Raw genomic sequence first — 13,884 nt, forward strand, 5'->3', positions numbered from 1 at the left:
ACCAGAGCGATTTTTGCCTTGGACAAATTTCTTGCCAAGTTACAATGAATTCCAAGCCATGGATGAATGAAAAGATACATTACGAATCCGTTGAAGATAAATTTTGAAGTTGGCAAAATGTGATGGAGCCTACAAGTACAAATTCGCTGCTGTCCCTCAGGCAGGGACCAGAGCGAAACCTTCATGAAGGCATAAATTTTGAAAGTTTATCACGCATCAAGCGACTAAGAAGGATCAAGGGACTTTATTTTGCACAATGAAAGTAATTGCAAGTTGGCCGAAACAAGGACAAGCTCAAAATGTTGAAGTTCGCTCCTGTCCCTCAGGAAGGGACCAGAGCGATATTGAATATATTGGCCAATTCATGCAAAAATCACGTTAAGTCAATGTTTTGCAAGGTCATACAAGGTCTAAGGTGTCTTTTGAAGATGATATACAAGGGTTTTGAACGTCAAAAGGTTATTATTTGAGCTAAAGAGATTATATTGCTCCTGTCCTTTGGACAAGGACCAAAGCGATTTTCATTAAAACACTCATGTTCCGTCAAAACCAAGACAAGGCAAGGATAGGCAAGGTCAAGGACGCTATTTGGAAGGTAATGAACGAAGAACAAAGATTGAAAGATGGCGAATTTAGACCAAGACACAAGGATCGCTCCTGTCCCTCTCCAAGGGACCAGGGCGATATTTGCTAAAACACTTGTTATCCTTTGAAGATCACGTCAAAACAAAGTTGCACAAGGTTTAAAACATCATTTGGAAGGCGATACAAAGGAGGTGAACGTTAAAATGTTACCAATTTGAGCTTGAAATGGAGAGAACACTAGGATCGCTCCTGTCCCTCTCCAAGGGACCAGGGCGATAATGGTCATAAAAGGCATTTGTTCACATAAACAAGACACTCAAGCTCGAAGGACCCAACGAAAGTGGCAAATTCAACGTGGAGATGAAGACTTTGAACGTTAAAATTGCAAGAATCAAGACCAAGATGATGGATCGCTCCTGTCCCTCAGTCAGGGACCAGGGCGATGAGGTTTGTATTTTTTCATCTTCCCATTTTGGCTCCAAAACAAAACAATTGAATTTATTTTAAATGCTAAATTCGATAGGTTTTGAAAATTTAATTAAGTGGCATTTAAAAATAACGCATAACATTTATTAATTAATTTTGCCTATTAAAAATCAAAAAAATTAATTATAAAGGCATAAAGTTAATTAATTATAAAATCAAGTTGAGCGCTTGGGTTTATTTTGTCAAGGTCGGCCATTATTATTTATTTAAAATCGTTTTAATTGCCTCATTTTATCAGAGTCGGCCTAGAGGTAATTGTGAGAGGTGAGCGCTTATAAAAGGAGGTGTTTATTTCATTTTTAAATCATTATTCAAGCATCCTCTTTCATATGCGACTTGGAGTATACAAAGGAAGTGCGAAATTATCATTCAAGAGAAGGAGCGAATTTCAAAGGGAAGGTACAAGCATTATCAAAGGAGTTCGAGTTTCAAGTTAGGCGAACTTGCCAAGGACATTGAAGAACACATCAAAGATTCCAAGGGTGGCGAATTAATAAAGAGGACGTTCATTATCCTTCAAGATCAAGTCAAAGGCTTCAAATTTTGATTTTTGCCTGGGCAAATTCCTTTATTTTGCATTCTAGTGTTAAACTCTCAAGTAAGGTATGACAAGATCCCTTGTTTTAATTTCGAATTTTGATCGTCATAGCCTTAAATTTTGAATTTTGGAATTTTGAATTCCAGTAGCCCAATCGTTTTTTAGGAAATAATAACTCAAGGTTTTATTATGAGGTTTCCTAAAATTAATTTAATCTATGTTATATATTGCAAAATCATGTTTCTAATTTTGAAATGTTGTGTAGGCATCAAATGGAGATCTCATCAAGGAAAATCAAGCCGAATCAAGGACGATCTTCGCCGGGACGATCAAGCCAGGACAGGGGCGACCTCTTTCAATCCAGCGTTTCAAGGCGAGGTACATCAATCATCCTGCACATCAAGGACACAAGGAGTTAGAACAAGGGCTCGTTGAAGAAGCAAATAATTTTAGAAGAATTAATCAAAGATAACTTCTCAACACTACCAAATTGAGTATCAACCAAGTGTCAGATGAGGTGGCATCCTAGTCATCACGTCTCCAATCAGTGAGGTCCACCTCAGCATGTCCAGATTCAATGTACTTAACTCATGGAAGGTGGCACAAACTCCGATGTACCTACCTCGGCTATCCATTGGTCGATTTTTCTAGGGGGGACATGTGTCCAAGCAATACAATTTTATCATTGGTCAAGCATTAAATGTTATGTAATGGTTGTAACAAACCCTAATTAGGGTTTTCATTGTTGAATCTTGGCCATTGATCTTGAATTGATCTAAGCCATCAAATTGTATTGTGGGCACTATATAAGCCCAGGCATTTCATTTGTAAAGGCTAATTTTTAGCAATAGATAAGCAATAGCTAGAGAATTAGCAATAAGATAGGGAGTAGTTAGAAATTGATAGAATAGTAATTAGAGTAGAATAGGAGGACAAGGCAAGAAATTGTTGCCATTGATTGTAAACAAACTCCATTTTCATTGAAGTAATGGTGAAGTGTGTCGTTTATTGCAATTTGCATGGTTTCTTGTTGAGTCTTCAATCCTAGATGGTAGATGATTAGATGAATGGAGGAAATGCGATTGATTAATGGTGGAATTCGTATATCCATACTACTAGCAGTTTGTTGATTGCAGACTTGCCTTGTGTAGTCAACTGGAATCGTTCAGCTTAAGCTCAATTTCAATTTGTCGCTTCTTCATTGATATGCATCAACTTGATGGTGTCTATGCCTGCGGTGATGATTTGAACATCATAAAGCTTCCCTTAGAAGATCGCACTAGCCTTGTGGAGATGGTCCATTGATGTCAAAACAAGACCTAGTTAGAGTTTCATCAAAAATCAAATCATTGCTCCTACATTCTTAGTATTAGGATTAGATCTTCTCTTCGCCCTCATCCTTTTTCCATTTTTTTAAATCTAAGCCAGTAAGAGCCTGTGTTCCAGCAAAGCATATCGGAAGTTCAATCATCAAATGTAAGTCCCCTTGTGATTCCAGCAAATCACATCATACCACTGGAGCTTATCCACACGTAGAGACCCTACATCAAAGAACCTTGGAGTCATCCTGATTGATCCTTTTTCGCGATATCTTCAGCAATCAGAGGCTTTATTCAAGAGAGGATAAGGTACCCTTGGGTATTTTATTCTGTGTTAGGCAGTGTACAAAATACACGTCAACACTACCCCGGTTCTCCATTGGTCGAATATTCCAGAGAAGACATGTGTCCAAATAATGCAATTATTTCATTGGCCAGAATTGAGTTTGTTGTAACAAACCCTAATTAGGGTTTCATTGTAAAATCTTGGCCATTGATCTCAAATTGATCTAAGCCATTGAATTGTATTATGGGCACTATATAAGCCCTGGCTCCTCATTTGTAAAGGCTAATAGTTAGTCAATAATAGCTAATAGTTAATAGTTAGTAATAGAGGCCAGAATAGTAGAATAGCAATTAGAGTAGATTAAGAAGAGAAGGCAAGACATTGTTGCCTTAATTGTAAAGACTTCTTTTCATTGAAGATATGGTGGAATATGTTGTTTCTTTGCAATGTGCATGGTCTCTTGTTGAATCTTCATTTTTTATGATAGATGATCAGATTGAGTGAAGAAAATTGTTGAATGTACCTGTGTGGAATCTGTCTAGTCCATACCACTAGCCTCTTACTGATGGTAAGTGTGCCCTGCGTGGTAAACTGGCATAAAATGAGCTTAATCTTAAATCGTTACATGTCTATTGTTCATGAATTATCTTGAATGGTGATCATTGTTAGATAGTGTACGATTTGAACATATTGGAAGCATCCCTTAGAAGATCGCACTGAGTTGGTGTTGAATTGAATCCCCTTAGAAGATCGCATCAATTCCAGTAGAGTTGTAATTTCTTGGCGATACTGAAATTGGTAGAATCTTATCAAGTCTAGTCTTCATTGAGTCATTCTTAGGATTAGTTCAAGTATTCTTTCCTTGAAACCCTTATCTTTTGACCTTTTTTGAAATCTGTTAGTGTTAGGAAAATCCTGTTCCTGTATTTGGAAAGAAAGTAACACGGACAAGCTTTCTCTGAAAGTATGTAAGGCCCCTTGAAGAAACATCATACACAACGACCACTGGTGCTTATCCACACGTAGAGATCCTACAAAAAGAACCTTGAAGTCATCACCAATTGATCCTTTTCGTGACATCTTCAGCATTCGGAGACTTTATTCAAGAGAGGATAAGATACCTCTGGGTATTTTATTCTGTGTTTGGTCGTGTACAAAATACACATCAACACGTTGTTAAATGGAAAACACCAGGAATTGGCATCATCCGCTAGATTATTTTGTCCCACTGTCAACTCTTTACCAGCGTTAGGGTAGACAGTCTACAAAGGATTGGGTACCGAAACTATCTGGCCATTAGGCTGGCTTGGGGAAGTTCGGCTATTTGCATATTGGTTTTGCTGATAAGCAAGCCTATTCCCTTGAAAATTCTATTGGAAAGGGGGTCTAGCTGGTAGGATTTGGGGCCTTTTCAGATTGACAATTTCATTCGAGAAAGATCTCAATAAATTTTTCATATCGCTGACCTTTGCAGCCAAGGATGAGGGAGGAGGCTGACTTGCTTGTTGGGGCCGGGATACGCATACATGGATTGGGAAGCGGATGAGCTAGGGGCGGCTGGTTCTGGGACTTGATTCGATAGCTCTGGAAATACCAACATGAGCGGTCGTGGCGCGAGCTTCCCAGCATTGATCAAATTATTTTCTGCGAAGACTGCCAAATCAAATGCTTGCGGGAGGGTATTGCCTCCTAGAGATTGAATCATCACTGATATGTCGGAGTTGAAGGCCTTCAGATAGAAAACAAATGCCATGTCAGCAGGGGGACGGGCGGACAACGGTATTCTTTGCCCAAGTCCTCTGAAATCTTAAATTGAATTTTGTTACCGCTTCCTGAGGGGCTCTCTTTATAGTAATCAATTGATGCATCAAGGATGACCTATCAGCCTTGTCGGAGAATCTCTGTAAAAAGCGGTCACCCAGTTGATCCCAATCGGCTATAGAACTTGGACCAAGGGATTTGTACCAATCTAGAGCTCTCCCTTTGAATGATACTACAAGCAATCTCAAAGCTATATTTTGCTCAGTGATATTATGGACCGTGCAGACATTGGCTACATCTTGCAGGTGCTCCCCAGGGATTTTGGGACATTCTCCGATGAATTTAGGGACAGCTTTCAGCGCAGTGGAGGGAATCGGTCCCCATGCTACAGGTAGAACTGGAGGAATGAGAGGGCTTCTGTTATTCCATGTCACTAAATTTCTAGGAGGAATCTGACCCATTATTATTATAGGAACAGCCACAGGGAAGATAGGTGGGTTCTGGGAAGAGGAGGCGGCAGGCTGATTTACATTTACCAAGGGTGGAATAAGCAAACCGGGATTCAAAGTTGTCTGACTCCTGGTAACGGGTCTGTGGCTCATAAACTAGCTTAATCTTATTCAAAGTTCGGGTCCCACCGAGTGTGCCAGAAAAAGAACTATTGACTCTTAATTTTACCTTAAACGTGAACAGCCTTATGGGAAATTCAATGATGGGGGACCTATTGCACGAAACTCACTGAATGACCTTCGGGTTTGAGAAGTCGGCTCTTCATATAATTGGGGGAGAAAAGGGGAAAGAGAAAACTTCAACGCAAATGATCTACTCTACTTAGGTGATACGCCAGAGCATTTCAGAATAGTATTAATAGCATATAAAACCCAGAGATATACGGTTTTAAAGCTCATTCAACAATCTACATGCCTAGAACCGTTCGAGAGAATAATTCAACAAGAACTCATTTAACATAAAATGACATTTAACCATTCATCCAATAGATAACAAGTTTTAGAACATCGTTTAATCCGTAGAGTCTCACAGCAAATATCATAGAAGTTATTGAACTTGAAAACAGCATGGATGTTAATATATTAAGCTTCAAATAAAATCATCACAAAGGCCATAGGCACAATCTGATATGATTATCATTCACCAAATTTCATTAACATAAAGGCCTCTTAATGAGCCAAAGTTTTAGAAAAACTCTTTAAAAGTCTGAACCCTCTAAACAAGGAAAATATAAGCATACATAGAGCCCCTGGCTCATAACTAACAGCTCGCAGCATCAGCAACATTCCAGCAACCGCTTCTGACAAGAAAACCCGTTGTGGCACACCGCGAGATCATACCCAGCAAAATCACCCCCGAAGTTGTTACTCCCACCATATCATGGCAATCCCTACACCTGCCCAACAAGAAAATCGCGATGCAAATCGCAGCCTGATTCATGAACTATCATGGAGGACACACAGCAGCTCCGGGGGGAACCAAAAACGAGTGGAGAGAGAGTATCAGATCGTGCAACGCGGAGACACCAAGTGTCTTTACCTTGACGCGATGGACGATGGGGTCGAGAGGAGTGCAATGCCATAAAAACCCGAGCCACGCGGCAGCTCCACATTCTCTCAACCCCGAACGAGAAAAGCGAGCGGTCAGAGGCAAAGCCGAGATGACACCTGGCCACTCTATCAAAATGTCGCATACGGACGACCCCGAGATAGTGTTAACAGTTCCCTCTCTACAATTATTCGTAGGTGAACACACAGGAGTGTGATTACATACAGTAGACTGAATTAAGAAGAGAAGTGCTCGGGGGAGACAATCAAGTATTGTCTATGGTTGGGAGGGCAAATCATTGCCCGTGGTTAATCGAGCACACCTAAATCAACATGGAAAAGGGTTGGATCTTGGTCCTCTCCTCAACATGAGGGAGCTAATTTGGACTCAAGGCACGTTTTTCATTAATAGCATTTAGAAGGCCTAGGAAGCTATTAAGCCTTTTCTAGGAAAGATATGATTTCTGCAATGACCTTTCAATCAACAAACAATCTATTTGGTGGTCTCATATTCTTTCTTGTTGAGACCATCCATTGGCAAAAGTGCCATGAATCCATACCTTGAAATTGTACAAATGTGGCATTAGAGTTCTACTAGATCTCATTCACAAAGCCACCATGAATTTCCCTTCTTGGCCAAAGATTAAGAGAAAATCCAAGCTGTCTCTTCAGGATTAGGAAATTTTTCATGCTATTATTGATGTTATTCCTCCCTAAATGTTTCACAAAATTGGAGACAAATAATTCAAACTTCCGTGGAAGGATCGGAAATGGTATCCTAATACACTATTTCATAATTATAAGCCTTGTAAGAAATATTTCTGGTTTTCTCCTCATCTTCCTATGTTTTGTGACATTTTCACACATCGCCCCATTGCAAATGGGGACCCCCACTTTTTTCCTTTTAGGGTAGTCATCATGCTAAGTGTCTCAGTCTTTAGCCTTTCAGTGAGAGGAGGTTAATCTAGTCGGTTAGGATGAGGAATTGAGGTCAGGTCGCTAGGAGATGTTAAAGTTGCAAAGTTGCGAATGTTGTCATCGAGCAAGGAGTATGGTCAAATGTTGCTAAGTTGTCAAGAATTGCTTTCAATGATGAAATGCTTCCAAATGACGAAGTGTGAAAGTAGTAGGCTCATCAAAATTTGGAGGTGAAAATTTTGACTAAGTCTTAGTTTTGCCTAGGTTGTAGTCTTGGCATCGGCTTGCTCATCAAGCAGTATTTGTGCGAATGAACCCTAAAATTGCACCTAAGCTAGAGATGATTAAAGGGAAAGAAACATCAAATTGATAATCTCAATGAATGATTTGTCTAAGGCAAAGGTGATATGAAAGCCTAACTTGTGCAAATGAGCCCCAAAAGATCGCTCAACTTTGTGTAAATGAGGGCATAAAAGCCGACCAAGCAAGCAAGCCTTGTGCAAACGAGGGTAGAATATGTGCCCTCAAACTTGTGCAAATGACAATCAAAAGGCCACTCCAAGTTGTGCAATCAAACATGGATTTTGCACCCAAGGTTGTGCAAATGACATGACAAAATGCACCCTTGATGCTTTGTGAAAATTGATATCAAAATTGGGCCCAAGTGAAGGATTAAAAGATGACAAACATTATACAAACTAGCACCAAAATATGCCTTCCCTTGCAAAATGTTTACAAATGCATGATGAATGAGCACCCAACTTAACAACCTTGTGCAAATGGACAGGTGATTTGCACCTTAGTTTGTGCAAAAGCAAGGGTAAAAGCCGCCCTACCAAGGAGTAGTGCAAATGAATACCACTTAGCCGCCTTAGCTTATGCAAACAAAGGTGGAAATGCCCCCTTAGTTTTATGCAAACAACCCTCAAATCTGCACTGTTCTCCAAAGTCTTGTGCAAACGAACATCAAATTCCCGGCACCCTTTGTGCAAATGACCCTATGAAATGCGCCCAGGTTGAAAGCAATTTAATTTATTTGCCGAGTTGGCCATGAAGGAGAGGAAATGTTTAAAGGAGATATGAAAAGTTCTGTTCAATAACCACGTCGGCTAGAAGGTGAAGAGACATAACCCCATGCAATGCGCCTATATAGAGGAGATGCTTCATTGCATTTCAAACATCATTTAAAATAATTCTGATTCGACTTAGGGGCAGAGCAAGATACCTCAAGGCAACGATTTTTCCTAGCAAACTTGATCATTGCATTGATCAAATTTGCATGAAGGTGATGCGATTTTATTTGAGAGTTTATGGCTAACTTGGAGACCTTCCATCCAATCTTTGAATATGATCTGGGCAAAATCGTAGGAATTTTCATACATTCAAGACCTGTAGCAGCCTCAAGGGCAAGGTTAATCAAGATCAGACCATAATCAAACCTGAAACACCACATAACCCAATCTGAAAATCGAAAATCAAAAACACATAGAGGTGAAAGATAGGTGAAATTGGTATGTATTATATGTGTTTGATACCCTCCTTGTTTGATTTGCAGGTGACTAAGGAAGAAATTAAAGGAACAGGTTTTAGGAGGATCAGAACAACAGATTCAAGGGTGAGAGGCTCTACATCATTTCAAAGAAGGATTTTACCACAAGGGTAAAGGCAAGACAATGAAGAAACCAAGACATTGTGATATGAAGAATGCTATATCAGCAACATGAAAAAGATTCAAGGAGGAGAGAGACTTCATATCATGGAGAGGCTTTACAATGACAACATCATGACAAGAGGAAATTCACGATAAAGGCTCAACGGCATGAGTAAAGCAAAGAATTTAGTGGAAGAACTCAGCAATGCAAGTGCAAAGATCAACATGTTCAAGGTGACGATGAAGGAAAATAGCACAAATGAAGGCTGCAACTACAATGACCCTAGATTTCCTTTGGAAATCCAAAGGTCAAGGTCAAATACATCCAAGGTATAAGAGGGATGATAGAAAGAAAGATCAAGGCAAGGAAGATAATCAAGAGGAAACAATTTTCATTCTTGAGGAGGTGAAAGAACTAAGCAAAGTGAGAAAGTTTGCTTGACCATGCTTAGATGATACAATTTGGGAATATGTCCCATCATGACACCAAGCTTAGAGCTGTTGAGTATCAAGAGATATTGCTCGAGGGATCAACATTTAGTGATGAGGTAACAAGTCTATAATGCAAGTTGACGTGTAACCCTAGTCATCGTTCAACCAATCAAAAGGTTCCAAGTCAAGATGTCCAAATACAATGTACCTGACTCATCCTATGAGGCACAAACTTAAAGATACCTAATCTCATATTTCATTGGTTCACATTCAAAGATGGACATGTGTCCAATATAAATATAACTTTATCATTGGCCGGAATGGAGTTTGTTGTTATGAATTTAGGGTTTTATTGTAAAATCTCAGCCATTGATTTATAAATCAATCAAAGCCATTGAATTGTATTGAGAACACTATAAAAGACTCAAATCTCTCATTGTAAAGGTTAATAGATAATAGTGGAAGAATAGACAACAATTAGGAATTAGATAGCAAGTAGAAGTTAGAATAGAAGGAGAAGGCAAACATTGTTGCCAAGATCTTGTTGCAAGAGACATGTAGTTTTCAGTGAAGTTATGGTGAATTCTATATGTTAATTCAACATGTTGCATGGTCTCTACTTCTCATTTTCTTTAAAGTTGGTTAGATGAATGGAAGATATCATTGTTGATGAATGGTATACCTAATGTTCATACTACTAATTTGTTGATTGCAAATTGTAGTGTGTAGTCGACTAAACTTGTGTGAAAGGCTTAACTTTTATTAATTCATGCTCATTGTTCGTGTGGTTGATGTGCATTGGTGATATGAAAATCATTCGTTTATCCTTAGGAGATTGCACCAGTTTTGTGTAGTTGTTCCTTGATGGCGAAACAAAGCTTGGTTTAGTTACACCTAATCACAATTAGTTACTACATTCTTAAGATTAGATAAGCTTTCTCAACCCTTTATCCTTTTGCCCATTATTTAAAGACAAGTAAATTTCCAGGTTCCAGCAGCATTCAAACATTCAAGTATCAACGTAAGTCCCCCCTTGTGATTCCAGAAAAATCACATCATATCATTGAGTCTATATCCAACATAAAGTCAAGACCTGACTATCAGAAGCATGGAGTCAACTCGTATGATCACGAAGTTTAGCATAAGAGTAGATTTTGTTCAAGAGAGGATAAGATACTTAGTATTTTATTCCGTGTTTGAAGGTATCATAAAAAACACATCAATGCTATGGTTGGTCAGTTGAACCATTGGTAGCAACTTCAATCTTCTCTTGGTACTTGGCATCACAGATTCCGACCTCTCGGGTTAGCAAATATTGAGTCTAAATTGGCCCATTTTTCTTGGCGTATTCTTTATCAAGGCCTTTTGCTTGGTTCTCACCTAATGCATTTGGGCGTTCCTAATCCCCATTATCCATTTTGTGGACATTGGAGACTCACAAGAATTTTTTTTAGTTTTACACCAAAGCTCAGAAAGTTTGGAATTGGATTCATCACTTTTTAGGCCTTTTAGACCAGCTCTTTTTTCATGGAATATCATGTTGTTAGGCAACTAGATTTATCTCCCTTTCAAGTATACCTAGATCTAGCATGCTTTTAGGGTGGAGAATCTCTTTAATAACTGGAAAGATAGAAATTATGTTATATTTTAGGAAGTTTTGTTCATGTTCACTTCTCTTTATATATAGATTAAAGCTATGATTTGCTCTAACGTGCTTATGTAGACTCAATTGCAAGCTAGCAAAGATGAACTAACCTCTTCTCCCTCTTACGGACATCAACAAGATCACAACCAATCTACCAAAAGAGGTCATGGTTCCCACTCCCATGGCTCTCAACCCCCAAGAAACAGAGACAACAACGCTTTCAATTGATCCAAGCCCTCATGCCCACCTTCCACCTCTTTTCACAGGCGTGTTGTTCTTGGTTGGCCAGGCTGTGGCAAGGTTCCTCAGCTAAAGCTGGCAATTTCTCTAGTGTGTGCTTAACCACCTTCTGATGATACTCTTGAGGAAGAGGGTGTGCTCACTGGCTAATCCATCCCTACTAATGTTTAGGGGAACACTAATGAAAAGACCCCTTCCTTCTAGGATTGTATTAGCTACTTATTTTTTTAAATATATTATGTTATGTTCAGACTTGGCCTTTTGAACTGTTATCTCTTGTTTGGACTCGGTCCAAGACTTTGTGAATGTGCCTACTACCCACTTTTTTGTGAATATCGTACTATGATCTTTTTAGTTAATTTAAAAACTTTAACAGGCTTATTCATTTAAAAACATATATATTCCCAGATCCATTTTCTAAAAGGAAACCAACGTTTTGCCAGCATCAAATATGATGATTTACTAGTTTGGGTCCCATAGACTTTTTACAAAAATTGGCAATGTAAATTAATAAAATCATTTCATTTCATTTGCTTTCCCCGTAGCAAAAAGTTCCATAAGTAAAATATTAAAAGTGATCTTGTGGACAGAATGACTATTATATGCTTAAAGTTCTTACAAAGCTATTACAGGAAAAATCAGCATACCCCATGCCATATACTAGCTATTTGTACTCCGAAGAGAGCCATGAGCCCTAAATTATCAAAGGTTGGTTCCGTAAAAGGTCAAAAAGCTCCGTATCAACTAGAGTTTCAACTTCCAACGCCCTTTCAGATTCCTTTACTAAAACCAACAACATGTAACCCTGAAACGGTATTTTGTAATCAAATCGTGAACGCGCACATTTCACTGCTTTATATGAATAACATGTCTATTCACAAATAACATGTCTATTCACATTACAGACAATTATAGGGGCTTAATGGGATCTGTTTGATTCTATTTGGCTGAGAACATTTTAGAAAAATGACTACTTATATCAAATGGGCATTTGTGGATCTGTAATTTAAAAAAATTTAGGTTGGCAGTAGGGTTTTGTTTTTCCCCAGAAAGAATGAGTATGGGATGTGTACCTTGTGTGGGTATAAGATGCCTGCACAGACTTGAGGAAAATCCAAATCTATCTGCAATTCCACAGCAGTCGAGGTGTTTTATGAAATCGTTGACGCTTATCTGCAAATTCGAGTACCTCCAGATTCAAACTTTGCCAGGTTTGATAGTTATTGAAAATGTATTTGCTCTTTCAAATAATTGTGAATTAAAAAGCAAAGTTTATCCCATGACCTATATGGTAGGTTTGGCTGTCTGAGGACAGAACTCAAGGTTTCAACACATAGCCTCAAAATATTGTTGATATGTTTATGCTGCGAGGTGGCGCTTGCTTGATTTCAGCGACAAGTGGATTCAGAAGAGCTGTAAACGTCGTCTCTGTTTTTTTCTTGGTTTGGTTAATTCTTTTTCTTATTATATATTATTTTTAGTTTTATATAATATATATGATTTATTATTATTATAATATATTGTTTCTATTATATATATAGATAAATAAATAATAAACATATATGTTTATTATTTATTTATTTTATATATATATGATTCTAGTTTCTATTTCAGTTCAGTCATGGAAATAGGAACGCCATTATAATAAAGGGCAGTCATAGGTTTTAATTTTTTTTTATATACTTAAAAAATGCTTAGAGTAATGATGTGCTTAGTAAAAACTTACGTTTAATTCCAAAGGCAGCTGGTCTCCTGTGGCATGATCTCATTATAACGTTTATTGTTTTGCAATTAGGCCAAGATATCTTATTTTGCATGTTTTAATGATGGATGATAAAGTTATACTAAATTGTCTTGGTCTCCTGCAGAAATATGATTAGATATTCATTATGGACAGCTTGCTTTGCGTTTTATTTAGCTTCTGTCATATATATATATATATGATGCTCTGCAAAAAGGATTAGAATAGTAATGCAAACACAACAACACAAGAAACAAGTTCAAATGTTAGTGTTAGCAACAAAAGATTATCCTAAGCAACCATATCAAGAAAGATATTAAACATGAAATGGAAAGCATGCAAATATAAAAGAAATAAACTACAATCCTCCAAATGCTAACCAAAATGCTCATAGTTGCTCCTCCCTTGTTCCTCTCCTCTCCAAGTTCCACATGAGTGTAGCTCTCAGCTTTGCACTACTATGGAAGTCTTATGGAGATTCAAGATTGAAGATGATTATGAAAATATGCAAATGCAAGCTAGCTAGGAATGAGAGAAAATGAGTTAATTAGCTATTATCAATTTTAACCAAAAGACAATGTGGATTATGATTTTACTCTAAAATGCTCTCTCAAATTCACTATAAATTATATGCATACAAGATTTCTAGATCTGGATAATGAAGGAATGGGCTCTATTTATAGGAAAAATAGAGAAATGGATGGTTGAGATTGAGTAATCTCAAAA

The 13,884-nt window shown here is 38.0% G+C and overlaps 1 protein-coding gene across 2 annotated transcripts in view; it reads right to left on the reverse strand.

Annotated features, from left to right (window-relative positions):
* The window catches only part of LOC131064774 (transcription initiation factor TFIID subunit 7), a 46,464-nt gene extending 33,599 nt beyond the window's left edge, over positions 1-12,865 (reverse strand). Inside the window, exons 1-2 of one of the 2 annotated variants that reach the window (XM_059214138.1) lie at positions 12,702-12,865; positions 12,491-12,590 (exon numbers count right to left, since the gene is read on the reverse strand). The gene's annotated coding sequence lies outside the window, so the exon portion shown is untranslated. Of the gene's footprint in view, positions 1-12,490 lie in introns of both variants that reach the window. The other variant, XM_059214137.1, reaches the window with a different exon arrangement.
* Positions 12,866-13,884: the final 1,019 nt, after the last annotated feature.

Source organism: Cryptomeria japonica, chromosome 11, assembly GCF_030272615.1.
Source record: "Cryptomeria japonica chromosome 11, Sugi_1.0, whole genome shotgun sequence".
NCBI lineage: Eukaryota > Viridiplantae > Streptophyta > Pinopsida > Cupressales > Cupressaceae > Cryptomeria > Cryptomeria japonica.